Source organism: Elephantulus edwardii, unplaced genomic scaffold, assembly GCF_000299155.1.
Source record: "Elephantulus edwardii isolate Elephantulus edwardi_28Jun2011 unplaced genomic scaffold, EleEdw1.0 scaffold00298, whole genome shotgun sequence".
Lineage (NCBI taxonomy): Eukaryota > Metazoa > Chordata > Mammalia > Macroscelidea > Macroscelididae > Elephantulus > Elephantulus edwardii.
In genome coordinates, this window is record NW_006400048.1 from 1,482,078 (window position 1) to 1,489,077 (window position 7,000).

At 40.0% G+C, this 7,000-nt stretch overlaps 1 pseudogene; it reads left to right on the forward strand.

The window, feature by feature from the left end:
* Nucleotides 1-6,301: 6,301 nt before the first annotated feature.
* On the forward strand, nt 6,302-6,705 carry LOC102855470 (annotated as a pseudogene).
* The last annotated feature ends 295 nt before the right edge of the window (nt 6,706-7,000 follow it).

Sequence of the window (7,000 nt, forward strand, 5' to 3'; positions counted from 1 at the left end):
GGGATCATTTAACATTCTGCTGAAAGCATCCTTGATTATAGCAACTCGAGGTTTGAATTTGTTCTTCAGTTCCTTGAGCTTAAGATATGCTGAGCGAGTCCGGCCCTTTTGATTTTCCGACTCCAACTCCTTGCACATTTCATTGTAATATTTTGCTTTGTCATCCCAGCAATTCTACTACTGGAAATTTACCCTAAAGAAACTATAACCGTCACCCAAGCCTAAAGAAACTATAACCGTCACCCAAGCAGATATATGCACACCCATGTTTACTGATGCTTTGTTCAGAATAGCAAAGAGTTGAAAACAACCCAAGTGCCCATCAACAAGCTAATGGATAGAAAAGCTCTGATAGATTCACACAATGGAGTACTATGCAGCATTGAAAAACAAGGAACTCATGAAATGTTATGCAAAATCCATGACTCTGGAGGTAATTATGCTGAGTGAAATATCTCAGTCACAAAAGGAAAAATGCTACATAGGGCCACTGTTGTAAAACAGGACTGTTATTGGGGTTGAGGGAAGACAGAGAAGGAGCAGATGAATGACATATACTGCAATGAAACTGATGAGGGAGAGAACTGTTTAAAAGGGTTTTGTGATTGGGAATTATTGTCATGACTGGAGTCCAGAATGAAGGCTGCACAGTGGAGTGGACTTAGGGGAGGAGGGATTGCATAACAGTGAAATAATTTTACTTTTTAAGGAGGAGAGTGAACTGGGGAGGAAGGGTTAGGCAGGGAGAAAAGTGCAACAATGAATGGAAACACTAAGTCTCTAACCTTTCATTAAAATTAATTAAAAAATAGTACATAGTGCCAAAAATAATTGACTGACACAGAATTTCATTAAACAAATCATGTACATCAACAGAGAACTACCAGGAGTACAGGCTGACCTTAGAAGAGGCCATGGCACTAGGAACATCATTGCCAATGTCAGAAAGATGAGAGTACCAGAAGAATGTCTATCTGTGTTTCATTGACTATGCAAAGGCATTTGACTCTATGGATCATAACAAACTGTGGCTAACCTTGAGGGATATTGGAATACCAAAATGCCTGATTGTGCTCAGGCAGAACTTATACTTGGACCAGAAGGCAGTCCACAGAACAGAGCAAGAAAGCATTGCACGGTTCAAAATCAGGAAAGGAGTGAGACAGGGATGGGTCCTATCTTCACACCTCTTCGATCTATATGTGGAACAGATCATTCAGGAGGCTGACCTTTATGAGGAAGAACGTAGCCTCAGTATTAGAGAAAGACTCATAAACAATTTGCATTATGCATATGACATAACCTTGCTCACAGAAACCTGAAGCATCTGCTGCAGAAAGTCAAGGACTGCAGCCTTCAATATGGATTGAAGCTCAACATCAAGAAAACAAAGATTCTCACCCCTGGGCCAACTGGTAGCACCATGATAGATAGAGCAGAGATTGAAATTGTCAACAATTCAGCTTGCTTGAGTCCACAATTAACATTCTTGGAACCAGCAGCCAAGAAATCAAAACATGAATGGATTAAGTAAATCTGCTATCAGGGACATTTCTAGAGTGCTCAAGTGTGTAGATGTCAGTTGAGTGACTAAAGTGGTTCCAATCCAGGGATGGTCTTTGCCATTAATTACTATGCATCAGAAAGCTGGACAATGAATATGCTTGATGGAAGAAGAATTTTAAGTCTTTGAGTTGTGATGCTAGAGAAGAGAATTGAACATACCATGAAATGCCAAGAAAACAATGAGATCTGTCCTGGAAAGGATGAAGCCAAGTTGCTCTCTGGAGGCAAGGATTTTTGAAGCTCCATCTCACATATTTTGAACACATTGCCAGGAAGGACCAGTTCTTGGAGAAGGACATGATGCTTGGAAGATTGGAGAGTCAGCACAGGAGAGGAAGACCCAGGATTATAAGGATTGACTCAGTGATTGAAGAAGTGGGATTAGATCTGTTTGAGATGATGAGATTGGCTCAGGATAGGGCAGGGTTCAGAGCTATTGTATATAGGGTAGCTATAAGTCACAGGGGACTCAATGGCACATAACAATAACAAGAAGAAATTAAAGACAAATACTGCATGGTGCCACTGTTGTAAAACAGGACTGACCTCAGGGTTGGAGGGAGACTGAGAAAGATGGGTTCAATAATGTATACTGCATTGAAACAGATGAGAGAGAAAACTGTTTAAAAGGGATATGTCTTTTTGTCATGACAGGAGTCTAGAGGTAAGGCTGCATAGTGGAGTGGAACTTGGGGGGAGGGATTGTAAAACAATGAAATAATTTTTCTTTTACTTTTCCAAGAGGGTAGTATGCTAGGGGGGAGGGTTGGGAGGGGAGAAGAGTGCAACAATGAATGAATGGAAATCCAAAGTCTAAATTTTCATTGAAATTAATAATAATTTTTTTAAAAATCAGACACAAAAACAAGAACAATAATAAGAAATCAATATATTTTTCAAATTTCTGTTTCAATCTTCAGTAACAAGAAGTACATGTATGGAAATATACTAACAAATACATATATGTATGTTCTTTATTGTTGTAATCTTATAGATTTGATGTTTGTTTGGTGTTTCAGCTTTGCTTTTACTAATATTTCATCACTTTATCCATTCTTTGATTGCTTTTTCACAAATCCCAAGTTTTACTTTCTTCCAGAGCATGGAGAAGTTCTATCTAAAGTATTAATCTCCACAAAGAAATTAAATATTAATTTTTTCAAAACATGCACTGTTTTGCCAGCCCCACTTGTTGAAAATGTTGTCATTTCCCCATTTGATAGTTTTTAATTCTTTGTCGAGTATCAGTTGACTGTAGATATATGGGTCCATTTCTGGGTTCTTACTTCTGTTCCATTGGTCTATGTGCCTGTCAGTGTACGAGTACCATACTGTTTTGGTTACTACTCGTTTTGAGGTCAGGGCGTGCTATGCTTCCCACTTCATTTTTGTTTCTCAAAAGTGCTTTGCTTACTTGGAGTCTCTTTCCTCTCCAAATAAACTTGACAATTTCCCTTTTGATTTCCTTGAAAACTTAATTCGGTATCTGGATTGGGATTATATTGAACATGTAGATTGCTTTTGGTAGGACTGTCATTTTCACAGTAGTGAGTCTTCCTGTCCATGAACAGGGAACATTTTTTCCATTTATTTAGGTTGTTTACTGTGTCTTGCAAAAATCTGTAACAGGATCCACATCTCACCCCATACACAAAAATCAACTCAAGGTGGATCAGAGATATGGGAATAAATTTCAAAATAATAAAGTTTATAAGAGACAAACCGGGGCCAAGCTTAGAAGGCCTAGTCTACGTTTGAAAGAGAGTGCCAAATACAGCCAGAGAAGCACAACCTGAGTAGAATAAAATTGATAAACAGAATTAAAGATTAAATATCTATGCTCATCAAAAACGTTTCAAGAGAGTGAAAAGAAAAGCTACTGACTGGAAGCAAACATTTGGCAATACCACCTCAGAGAAGGGTCTCATAACAAAAGTTTACAAACTACTCCTGGGCCTGCAGAAGAAAAAGACTGATAATCCAATTACAAAATGGGCAAGAGACATGGAAAGGCCTTTCACAGAGGAGGATATTCAGATGGCTAACAGACATGTGAAGAAGTGTTCAAAATCACTGGCAATAAGACAGATGCAAATAAAAACCACAATGAGATACCATCTCACCCTGGTAGCAGTAGCAAAGTTTAATAGGACAGCAAAGGATAAATGTTGGAGGGGATGCGGAGAGTTAGGAACTTTTATGTACTGTTAGTGGAATTATGAAATGGTATGACAACTCTCAACTCCTGATATGAGGGCCTAAGTCTCAAGCCATCAGCATTTCTGTGATTCTGAACATATGATGCTGCTGTCAGTCTCTTATGACACAGCCAGTATGATTTCAATTTAAAGTTGTTAAGTACAACTGTAATGTACAACTTCTTTTCCTAGAAGGTTCTGAGAAAAAGTCCTTGTTCTTAAACTTCCACTCCATGATTGCCTTCTCATGGGTTAATACCACTTGTCTTCCATTTGAAGCCAGGTGCTGATGCAAGAGGGTAGCTAACCAGGAGAGAAGAATGTGTCCTTCAGCACCAGTGCACAATTTTGGTTTCTTGGCCCAAGGGCCAAAAACGGTTGGAACAATATGTCAACAGAGAACTGCCAGATGTGTAGGCTGGATTTAGAAGAGGTCTTGGTATTAGGGATATTATAGGCATTGTTAGATGGATCTTGGCAGAAAGCAAAGAATACCAGAAGAATGTCTATTTGTGCTTCATTGACTATGCAAAGGCTTTTGACTGTGTGGATCACAACAAGCTATGGCTGACTCTGAGAAGAATGGGAATCCCAGAACATTTGATTATGCTAATGCGGAACCTATACTTGGACCAAGAGGCAGTCGTCAGAACAAAGCAAGGTTCAAAATCTACTACATAATTCAAAATCAAGAAGGGGATTCATCAGGGATGTATTCTGTCTCCATACCTTTTCAGTCTGTATGTGCAGAACAGATCATCCGAGACACTGGGCTGTACGAGGAGAAATGTGGCATCAAGATGGGTGGAAGAGTCATCAACAACCTGCGTTATGCAGATGACACAACCCTGCTTGCTGAAAGTGAGGAGGACCTGAAGCGCTTGCTGCGGAAGGTCAAGGACTGCAGCTGCTTATATGGACTGAAGCTCAACATCAAGAAAACAAAGATTCTCAACACTGGGCCAAGTGGCAGCATCAGTATGATGGTGAAGAGATTGAGATAGTTGGCAGTTTTAGTTTACTTGGTTCCACAGTCAACACTCTTGGTAACAGCAGCCAGGAAATCAGGAGATGAATTGCATTGGGAAAGTCAGCTGTAAGGGACCTCTCTAGAGTACTGAAGAGCAACGAAGTCAGGTTGGAGACTGAGGTGCACCTGATCCAGACTATAGTCTTCGCAATTATGTGCTATGCATCAGAGAGTTGGACAGTGAATAGGGATGATAGAAATAGAATTGATGCCTTTGAGCTGTGGTGCTAAAGAAGAGTATTGAATATACCATGGACTGCTAGGAGAACAAACAGGTTTGTCCTGGAGAGGGTGAAGCCAGAATGCTCCTTGAAGTCAAGGATTCTGAAGCTTCATCTGACACACTTTGGGAATGTTGCAAGAAGGGACATCATATTTGGCAGAGTGGAGGGGCGGCACAGGAGAGGAAGACCTTCGATGAGATGGATCGATTCTGTGACTGGAGTGGTAGGAATGAGTGCGTCTGAGATGGCTAGGTTGACTCAGGAGCGACTCGATGGCACACAACAACAAAAACAACATGACCACTGGCACATAACAACAACAACAACAACATGACCACTCTGGAAGGCAGTTTGACATTTCCTCAGAAAGCTGAACATTCCACCGCTTGGAATATCCCCTGGGAAACTAAGAACTGAGGCACAAACAGACTTGTACACCAACATTCATAGCAGTGTTATTCACCATATCAGGAACACAGAAATAGTCCACACACCCAACCACAATGGAATGGATTGAGAAAATATGGTACATTGACACAATGGAATACTATGCAGCAGGCAGGAGCAATGATTTTGTAAGTTACTAACTAACATGGGAGGGACTGGAGAGCATTATGCTAAGTGAACTAACTCAGTCTCATAAAGGCAAATACTGTATAAGACCATTATTGTAGAATAAGTACAAAGATCCAGGAGGGTGGGGGATGGCGTGGGTGCTTAATTATAGGATCACACAATTTGATGGGTGGAGGGAGTGGTGGATAAAGGAAAGGGGAAAGATCTGTTGTGAAAACAATATATATGAACTTTGTAAGTAAACGAGTGTAAAATAAAATTTAAAAAAACAAACTAAAAACATTTGTTGTTGTTGTTAACCTTTTCTCTTGAGCAGCCCACTGCCATGAATCATTTCTGACTCATTGCAAAACATTTCTTTTAAGAAGGAGGTTTCTCTTCAGAAGAATTTCAAGTTAATCAGTAAATATAAAGCAAAAAATGAAAAATGGTCCATACAGGACCATTTACACTAATGTTAAATCCTAAACGTACATGTTATATAAAAGTGTGGAGTGTTGTTTTTCCGCCAGCTCCCCACTCCCCCCAGCACCGCTCTGGCTGCACCGCGCTCAGAGCTCTGGCTCCTGCTCAGGTAGCACCGCTCTGGTCTTCTCGCCGCCATCAGGATCACCTACCCAGACCTCATCAGCCACGATAAGATAGTCTCCAACATCTACAAAACCTGGGAGATCGCGGACTGACTTTGCCTGGAGGCGGAGGGAAGGATGGTCAGTAGGACAGAGGGTAACATTGATGACTCACTCGTTGGTGGAGACACCTCTGCGTGAAGGAACCGAAAGCGCAGTAATCACTGGTGCTGACATCGTCATGAACCATCACTTGCAGGAAACCAGCTTCACAAAAGAAAGCTATGAAAAGTACATCAAAGATTACATGAAATCAGTCAAAGGCAAACTTGAAGAACAGAAACCAGAAAGAGTAAAACCTTTTATGACAGGGCCTGCAGAACAGATCAAGCACATCCTTGTTAATTTAAAAAAAACTACCAGTTCTTTATTGGTGAAAACATGAACCCAGATGGCATTGCTGTCTACTGGACTACCATTAGCATGATGTGACTCCATACATGATTTTCTTTAAGGATGGTTTAGAAATGGAGAAATGTTAACAAATTTGGCACTTATGTCATCTTATCTGGCTGCTTCTTTTCATCACCACACCAGAATTTAGACAAATGGGACTGATAGCATCTTGAGCTCTCCCTTTAATTTTGACCTTCATTTATTTGGAACAGAGGCATTTTTTAAAGGAAAAAAATGTCATAGGTTATTTAAAAATAAAATGCATTTAAACTTTAAAAAAAGTGTGACAGCTTTCAGAAAAAGTATTTGATTAACTTAGTGCATATAGGCTAAAAGACTAAAAAAAATAACTGAATATAGTGTATTTGACTTTTGTTTTTT